Genomic DNA, 9,373 nt, shown 5'->3' on the forward strand with positions numbered 1-9,373 from the left:
TGAGGCAGGAGAATGGCGTGAACCCGGGAGGCGGAGCTTGCAGTGAGCCGAGATGGTGCCACTGCACTCCAGTCTGGAAGATAGAGCGAGACTCTGTCTAAAAAAAAAAAAAGATTTTGTAAAACAGCTGGGTGTGGTGGCTCACGCCTGTAATCCCAGTACTTTGGGAGGCCGAGGCAGGATGATCACTTGAGCTCTGGAGTTTGAGACCAGCCTGAGCAACATGGCAAGACCCCATCTCTACAGAAAGTAGATAAATTAGCCTGGCGTGGTGGTGCATGCCTGTAGTCCCAGCTACTCAGGAGGCTGAGGTGGGAAGATGGCTTAAGGTGGGAAGATGGCTTGAGCCGGGGAGGCAGACAGAGGTTGCAGTGAGCTGAGATTGCACCACTGTGCTCCAGCCTGGGGGACAAAGCGAGACCCTGCCTGAAAAATAAAAAGAAGACTTTGTCAGTGAAAGAAGGACTACATTGATTTACAACCTGGCATGAGCTTATGTTGCTAAGGGCCAGCAGTGGTTAGTGGACAGCACTTGGAATCGCACTGTTGTGTAATATAACAATGAAAATGCCCGTTGCTAGGATAGGTAGAGACTAAAGGCTTATGTGGGACTTGGGCCTGGCAGCACTGCCCCAGGGCACCCACATGGCTGTATACCTGCTACACCCCTCCTGGCCCTACTGCCTCCCAGAGCTCTCCAAGACCCCTTCCTGTGGCCTGAAACCCTATGATCATCACTATCAGGAGCAAATAACGTGATTCCTTCTAACAGAGACAGGCTCTCAGCAAGTGGGAGCAGCCTTCCAAGCGGAGGGCTAGACCGTGGGCCATCCAGCACTGGGCTCTCATTCTCATTAAGCTGAGCAGATGAATGCATGGGGGATGTCTCTGCTGGGCTCGGACATGGGCCTGTTTGCAGAAGGGCTTCTCCAAGGCCACTTCTCTGAATCAGGGGCCCCTTCTCCTCTCTCCCAACACTCTACCCCAGGTAGAGGTTCAAAAGGTCCAGGACACTGTGGAGAACCAGATGCTGATCATCGCCGCTGACAGTGAAAAGCACCACGGCCGGGTGGCCTTTCTCTCGATAAGGCTGGCCCACCCCACCCCAGGCCCAGGCTCCCCAGCGCCCTGCATCGGGCTGCAGGGACTTCTCAGGACTTGGAGTGGATGGTGTGGGACCAGGCAGGCAGGGATAGGATGCCTACGTGGGCTCCGGGCTGTGACAGTCGGGTTGCTGGAGTGGAGCTCACAGACGCCTCTCTACACACCCCACAACATCCAGAAACTGATCCAGCCAATGCGAGGTGAGGTGAACACCCGCTTCTCAGAGATCATCCTGGAGGTCGAACAGCTGCAGATGCAGATCTTGGGTTTCGTGGAGAAAGAGGAAGCGGCCGCCCTGGGGATACTGAGCAGCTCTATTCAGCAGAGCCACAACCGGTTCCTGAAGCTGGAGGGAGACACCCTGCTCATCAACCAAAGCGACCGGCAACTTCTGCAGGCAAGGTCCCACCCCTCTGCCTCTGGCTCAGGCCCCATCACAACTTCCACTCTCCCTCCACCCACAGACACGTCAGATCTCGGTCAGGTGTGGTGGCTCATGCCTGTAATCCTAACACTTTGAGAAGCCGAGGCGGGAGGATCACCGGAGGTCAGGAGTTTGAGATCAGCCTGACCAACATGGTGAAATCCCATCTCTACTAAAAATACAAAATTTAGCCAGGCGTGGTGGCAGGCGCCTACTTAGGAGGCTGAAGCAAGAAAATTGCTTGAACCCTGGAGACAGAGGTTGCAGTGAGCCAAGATCATACCATTGCACTCCAGCCTGGGCAACAAGAGCGCTACTGTGTCTCAAAAAAAAACCACACACACTAGATCAGCCTTTAGGGTGCATCACTGTGTCCATTCCCCTGCCTCAGGGAGCCTCCCCATTCCAGGTCTTCTGTCTCGAGCTTGCACCAACACCCTTGGCTTTCTCCACTTCAGAGCTCAGCCTTACCCTAACTTTCCTGCCTTGGTTTCCCTGGAACACATGGGATTCCAGGCATCTAACACAGTCTAAGTTTCTCCAGACTTCCCTGGATCGTGGCTGAGAGTGAGGCCAGAACAATCTATATAGGCTGGAATGAAATCCCTTTTCCAGCCCAGGAGGTGGAGGTTGCAGTGACCCAAGACTGCACCATTGGACTCCAGTCTGGGCAACAAACTAAGACCCTGTCTCAAAAAACAAGAATCGTGAAATCCCTTTGGCTTCCCCAATCCTGGCCTGGCCCTGAAGCCTGGACTGATGCTGCTGTAAGTAGCGGGTGGGGCCAAGCAGCAGCCTTTTCGGGACGGGGTCTGGACTGGAGTTCCCTGTGCTTGGGAACTCCAGCTTCCTTTAAGCTGCCATCACACCCTGGGCAGATGTCTAGGGCAACCGCTCACCTTGTCCCCTGTGCACAATGGGAAGCATTTGGCAATGGCTTTTATTAAGCAGTTCAAGGCGCAACTAAAATATTCCCATCATTTTCTGAAAATCCCCTTTGCCTAATGCACACTAGGCCACAGTGGCCAAGTCCTTGGCAAAGCCCTGACCTCTGATGTCCAAACAGCTAGGAGGAGGAAAAGGAGATGGCCAGGTTTGGAAAGGGGGAGCTGCTGCTCCACAGGCCCATGACTCTGGAGGCCTCTGGGCCCCTGGCATCTGTGTGGTTCCTGGCTAACAGGTGGTACCTCTGGCCCCTCCCTGCATCCAGGAGATCCTCCGACTGAAGCAGTTCTCAGCCTGCATGGAACCCCTGATGGGCATCAACTGTGAGGAAACGCAGAGCTTCCCCTAGCTGCCAGAGACCTGGTTGAGCTCTGGACCCGGCTGCTGGACGTGGGCCTCAGCTTCTTCAACCAGCTCTCAAAGTGCTGGGATTACGGGATTACAGGGGTGAGCCACCGTGCCTGGCATTTTTTTTTTTTTTTTTTTTTTTTTTTGAGACAGAGTCTTGATCTGTCTCCCAGGCTGGAGTAGTGCAATGGCATCATTTCAGCTCACTGCAACCCCCATCTCCTGGGTTCAAGTGATACTCCTGCCTCAGCCTCCCGAGTAGCTGGGACTACAGGTGCCCGCCACCATGTCTTGCCATTTTTTTTGTATTTTTATTAGAGATGGAGTTTCACCATGTTGGTCAGGCTGGTCTTGAACTCCTGACCTCAAGAGATCCATCCGTCTTGGCCTCTCAAAGTGCTGGGATTACAGGCATGAGCCACCTCACCGGGCCCCCACTCAGTCTTGTGTGCCTGAACAAATACAAAGGGAGATGATGTTAGGGTCTGATGGAGGGGGAGGAGGGCGACCTTGGGCAGCACCCACTCATCCTCCAGGCTGTGTCTGAGCATCAGGCTGAGTGTGTGGACAGGAGCGTGGATGGAAGCATCCCCTGACTTGTATGCAAATACCTTGCAACCCAGCGTCCTGCCCTGAATGAAGGCTGCTGATCCGGCTTCCCCATCGCCACCCTACAGGTTACTGCAACCTGAACTTTGACCCCACTACAGCCGGCGATGTTCCTGCTCTAGGAGACCCGCTCCATGCTGAACCTGGGGATCCTCCTGGAGCCCCTGACAGGCGGCGGCCCCTTCCTAGGCTTCAAGCAGTGGCCGCAGGTGCTGTGCTCCCGCGGCCTGTCCGAGGGCCACCACTACTGGGAGGTGGAGGTGTCCAATTCGTGGGTGTGCCTGGGAGTCACCTACCGCCGCAGCTCCCCGCTCGGCGGCCGCCCGCGCCGCAGCGTGGTCTACCTGCTGAGCCGCAACCCCTACTCGTGGTGCCTGGAGTGGGACTCGCTCAAGTTATTGGTGTGGCACGACAACGCGCAGACCGTGCTGCACGGCGCTTACCACCGCACGCTGGGCGTGGCGCTCGACTGCGGCGCCGGCTGCTTGTCCTACGGCCTGCCGGGTGGCGCCAGCCTCTTCTATCATTTCCTGACTGCCTTCCTCGAGCCGCTCAACCCCGCGGTCATGGTCAGCAGCGGCGCCTCGGCCACGCTCAAGCAGCGCCCGGAGCCCAAGCCTCCCGTGGCAGCCCCCCATAAATAAACCTGAACTTATCTAAGCGCTGGCTAGCGCGCCAGGAGGGTCCCCGGCCCTGCAGGATCCCACCTCCCAAAACGCGGGCGACCCTTTCTCGCCACAGCCACAGGAGGGCTCTAATCCGGCTAGAGTTACCCCAGGGACGGAGGACAGTCCCTGTGGCCTTGTGGGTGGGGGATTCCTGACTGCGGTGCACAGCCCACTCCCAAACCCCATCCCAGCAGAGTCCCCTGGCTTTGGTTCTCCAGGCTGGTCTTCGCCGGTGGCGCTGAGGCCTGTCCCAAAGGCTTTGACGTTTGAGAGTGGGCAACATTTGAGCCAGGTGGTCAGACTGAGAGATGGCGCCAGATGGATTGGGGTACGGGTGGGCTGTCTGAGTGGCTTCATTGTCGCCTGAGAGGTTAAACTGGAGGAGTCCAGGCCTACCTCAGATCCAAAAATGATGGGCTGGGGACCCAAGCCCAGGCAGGGGTGGGGCTGCTGCCCCTGCTGCCCAGAGCAGAGCTGCTCACTCAGCTGGTGTTTTACAGCCTAGAGGGGGTGTCACGCTGTCGTGGGTGGGTAAACCTTAAACCCCCTCCACCCTGCTGAATGCTGCTAAAAGCTGCTCCCCCATCCCCAGCCATCACCAACCCACTCAGCTCTCAGAAGGTAGCACTGCTCACGGCAGAGGGACTACGTACATATCCAGGCCTCTGCCATCCAACCAGAGGCTGAACCCAGGCCGAAACACTGCCAGGGGACCCTGGCCAGGCCATGACTGAGAGCTCAGCTCCTCCGTCTGGGGAAGCTGAAGATTTGGGCACACCACGGAGCCACCTCCACATTTCCAGCCTCAACCAGTCACTTGTTCTGTGGCTTCTCAAGCGAGGGCTCTCAGCGAGGTTAATGATTGGCTCTGAAGAGGAACTGATACAAATCATGGAAGAAAAAAATCCCAAGGGCAACGCATTCCAGAACCAGCCCACATGGTGCCCCAGGGGTGTTCCTGAATTCCGTCTCCACCTGGTGTGTTCCGGGAAAAATTAGTGACCTGGGTTTTTCCTTCGAGGTGGTCATTTTGGAGCCAGGAGGGCACAGGGGGAGCAGAGTGTGCTCTGAAGGTTGGCGGGAGTGGCGGGAAGGGGGGGGAGCTCCTCTGAGGAAGCCCTGGCTGCAGCCTCGTAGTGGCCTTTGCTCAGCTCTGATCCCAATGACTCATTCCCCACAGGCTGCTGCCCCTGTGAAGTAAGGAATGAGCTTGAATTCTTTGCCCTTTATTGAAAGACCTTTCACCCAAAACCCACGTCTTGCCTCCCCATCCCACAGTCTTCCTCCTGGCACCAGTGGCCACAGGCTTCTGCAGAGAAGGGCTCAGGTCAGGAAATGCTGAAAAGGTGAATGCATGACCCAAGTGGATAGCAGCGGCCACACACATCTCAGAGTCTTCCCACATCACGGGGCTGGCAGGGACGGGGGCTTCCTCGCCAAGTCCTCCCAGCTCTGAAAGACACTTGGTGGCAGGATGGTGCGTGACACCCTCAGGCACACATCCAAATGTCCGGGGGATGATACTTGCTCTCAAACAGCTGTTCCTTATTTGGGGGAGTCCTGGGCCCCCATAGGTCCACAGTGGTAGTCCTGAGGATCCTGAAACTCTTTTTCAGTACTCCTACGAGCCAGATGGCAAGCAGGCCCACGTTTCAAGGAGGCAGGTTAGCAAACCGAATGTCAGGGTGTCTGGTCTCTGCCTAGCCTGTTCCTGGAGAAATTAGTGACCCAGGTTTCAGCCTGTGCTTCATGGGGGAAAACATCACGGGGGGGCAGGCAACGGTGGCGCATGACTCTAATCTCAGCATTTTGGGAACCTGAAGCAAGAGGATCACTTGAGCCTAGGAGATCCAGGCCAGTCTGGGCAATTAGGTGGGTGTGGTGGCACACATCTGTGGTCCCACTACTTGGGAGGTTGAGGTGGGAGGATTGCTTGAGCCTAGGAGGTTGAGGCTGCGCAGTGAGCTGTAATCCTGCCACTGCACTCCAGCCTGGGTGACAGAGGGAGACCCTGCTTAAAAAACAAAACAAAAAAAATCACAGAGGGGCTGTTTGGGGACAGCAAGTTCAGCCAGTGCTCATGAATAACCCACAGCAGTGGACCATGCCCCTCCCTTTTCCCGCACTGTGGGGCCCAGAGCAGGGACTGTCCCTGAATGCCACCCACTCACTCTTCCGGTCCTGCTTTAGCACTCAGGCTAAATCCAAACAGGTTGTAAACAAATCTGCCTCCAAGGATTATTTGAAAAAGGTTTCCGGCTGGGCGCAGTGACTCACGCCTGTAATCACAGCACTTTGGGAGGCCAAGGCAGGTGGATCACAAGGTCAGGCGTTCAAGACCAGCCTGGCCAAGACGGTGAAACCTCGTCTATACTAAAAATACAAAAAACTTAGCCAGGTGTGGTGGCGGGCACCTGTAATCCCAGCTAGTAGGGAGGCTGAGGCAGAGAATTCCTCGAATCCGTGAGGCGGGGATTGCAGTGAGCCAAGATAGTGTCACTGCATGCCAGCCTGGGCGACAGAGCAAGACTCTATCTCAAAAAAAAAAAAAAAAAGTTTCCGCTTTTATATTATTCCTTGTAAAAGACTCTATTCATATATTACTTGGGTAATTATTAAATTAACAAAATCTTGTGCTTTTTCTGAGACAGGATCTCATTCCCATTGCCCAGGCTGTAGTGCAGTGGCACGATCACAGTTCACTGCAGCCTCAACCTCCTGGGCTCAAGCGATCCTCCCACCTCAGCCTCCTGAGTAGCTGGGACCACAGTCGCAGGTCACCATGCCAGGCTAATTTTTCATTTGTTGTAGAGATGGGGTATCACTGTGTTACCCAGGCTGGTCTGCATTTCTGACTATAAAAGTAATTTTGCATTTATGTAATGTACTTCCATAGTGCCTACAATGTGCCAGCCACCGTTCATAGCAAATAGAATGTTAATAAGCATGAACTTGTCAGGCGAGGTGGTTCACGCCTATAATCCCAGCACTTTGGGAGGCCAAGGCTGGCAGATCACCTGAGGTCAGGAGTTCAAGACCACCCTGGCCAACATGGGTTGGCCTAGTATCCCTACTAAAAATACAAAAATTACACAGGCGTGGTGGTGTGCGCCTGTAATCCCAGCAACTTGGGAGGCTGAGGTAGGAGAATCGCTTGAACCCGGGAGGTGGAGGTTGCAGTGAGCCAAGATCACACCACTGTACTCCAGCATGGGGACAGAGGGAGACTCCATCTCAAAAAAAAAAAAAAAAAATTACAAACTCATTCAATTCTTTATAACTCTACCATATGCATCATTAATTATCCCCATTTGTATGGATGAGGAAACTGAGGGATGACAGGATAAAGGACTTGCCCGAAGTCATGAAGATACGCAAGTTAGGAAGCCACGATTCAAACCCAGATAGTCTGCTTTTTTAATCACTGTAGTACACCACTTCTCCTATAATGCATATACTGTAGAAAATCTACACAACATAGAAACACATAAAATAAAAGCTGCTGGGCATGGTGGCTCATGGCTGTAATCCCAGCACTTTGGGAGGCCGAGGCAGGTGGATCACTTGAGGCCAGGAGTTCAAGACCAGCCTGGCCAACATGGCGAAACCCCATCTCTACTAAAAATACAAAAAATTAGCTGGGTGTGGTGGCATGTGCCTGTAGTCCCAGCTATTCAGGAGGCTGAGGCAGGAGAATGGCGAGAACCCAGGAGGCAGAGGTTGCAGTGAGCAGAGATTACACCATTGCACTCCAGCTTGGGCAACAGAGTGAGACTCCTGTCTCAAAAAAGAAAAAAAAAAAACATCCATAATCCTACCCCCAAAAGATAGCCTCTCCTGCAGTATTTCCCTGCAGTCTATAACAGACAGAGCAGTGTAGCAGCTGAAAATGTAGGAAGCTAGAAGACAGAGTAACAGGTCATATGGTACTTTTTTTTTTTTAAGAGATGAAGTCTCACTATGTTGGCCAGGCTGGTCTGGAACTCCTGAGCTCAAGTGATCCACCTCAGCCTCGCTAAGTACTAGGATTACAGGCATGAGCCACCATACCCAACCTGAGCCACCACACCCAGCCATATGGTACATTTTCACCAGTATCCATACTGTGCATATTTTCCCAAATTACTGTCAAAACAGAAAAAGGACTTGTTTATTTTAATCACGAGACAAAAACAGCTTGTTCACTGGTGGCATAATATTATTAATACATCCTACAAATCTGTCCAATAGCTTTGTTTTGTCCTTAATCTCTTCCCTGGTTCCCAGTAGAGGTGGGTGACAAGAGGCAGCCCAGTCAAAGCCATATATGTTGCTTCCTCGATGTGACTCCAAGTTTGACCCAGATTCAGGAGGGTCCAAGTAGAGCCAAAGAACCTGGAGGCATCCCATCATCCCATTTTCACAGGTGGGGAGGAAGCAGGGGGCAAGACCAGATGGCAGGTGACTGGGGAAGGAGCCTTTAACTCTTCCCTCCCCACACAGGCAGTGTGCTCAGGGATGGGCTGGAAGGGAGAGGGTGTCTGTGGGAGCCTTAGTAGAGGCCCTGCCTGGCATACCATGGGTACCCAATGACTGTCAGGAGCATCTTTCCCAAGAGAACATAAGTTCACCTCTGCACTTTTCCTGGGAGGAAGGCAGCTGGTGGCAACCTGGACCAGGAGCTACCAGCTAAGGAGAGGTGGGCCATCTTCAGCCCGCCCTGCCAGCTCGTTTCTTCCCCCATTTCTTTCCAACTTCCTGCCATGAACACCTGTCTCCATAGCTCCCATTGTCTTCATCACCAGCCCCCTTCATCCCCGCTCTCACCCCACTCCATTCCACCCCCAAAGCATCCCACCTCCTGGCCTTTTTGCTCATGCCGTCCTCTCTGCCTGAAGCACCCTTCACAGCCACCCCCTGCTTGTGTTATTCCCACTCATTCCCTAAGACTCAGCTAAGTGTTCCAGGAAGTCTCAGTCTCCACTCTCCAAGCCAGGCGGGTTTCCCTCCCATCTACTCCATAATACCCTTGGCACATGTGCCCCTGCAACCCATGTTGCGTCGTGTTTCATGTGTGAATTCACCATCAGACTCAGGGGTCAGCTGGGTATGTCATGTCTATGACTCTAATGCTTCCCGTGTGCCTGACACAGAGCAGATGCTTAATAGTAGTGGACCCGAGAACTAAGGAACCCTTCCAGAGGTTGGAGGGTTGGGCCAAGCTGGGTGTGGGTGGCCCAGGCATACTCGCTTCTCTCCTTCCTTCCCCTCCGGTGCCATCCCCTTCGTCCCTTCT

At 54.0% G+C, this 9,373-nt stretch overlaps 1 pseudogene; it reads left to right on the top strand.

The window, feature by feature from the left end:
• LOC105528035 overlaps nucleotides 1-4,160 on the top strand; it is a 26,441-nt pseudogene extending 22,281 nt beyond the window's left edge.
• The last annotated feature ends 5,213 nt before the right edge of the window (nucleotides 4,161-9,373 follow it).

The sequence above is a fragment of the Mandrillus leucophaeus genome, unplaced genomic scaffold (genome assembly GCF_000951045.1).
Source record: "Mandrillus leucophaeus isolate KB7577 unplaced genomic scaffold, Mleu.le_1.0 Scaffold1, whole genome shotgun sequence".
In the NCBI taxonomy this organism is placed as follows: domain Eukaryota; kingdom Metazoa; phylum Chordata; class Mammalia; order Primates; family Cercopithecidae; genus Mandrillus; species Mandrillus leucophaeus.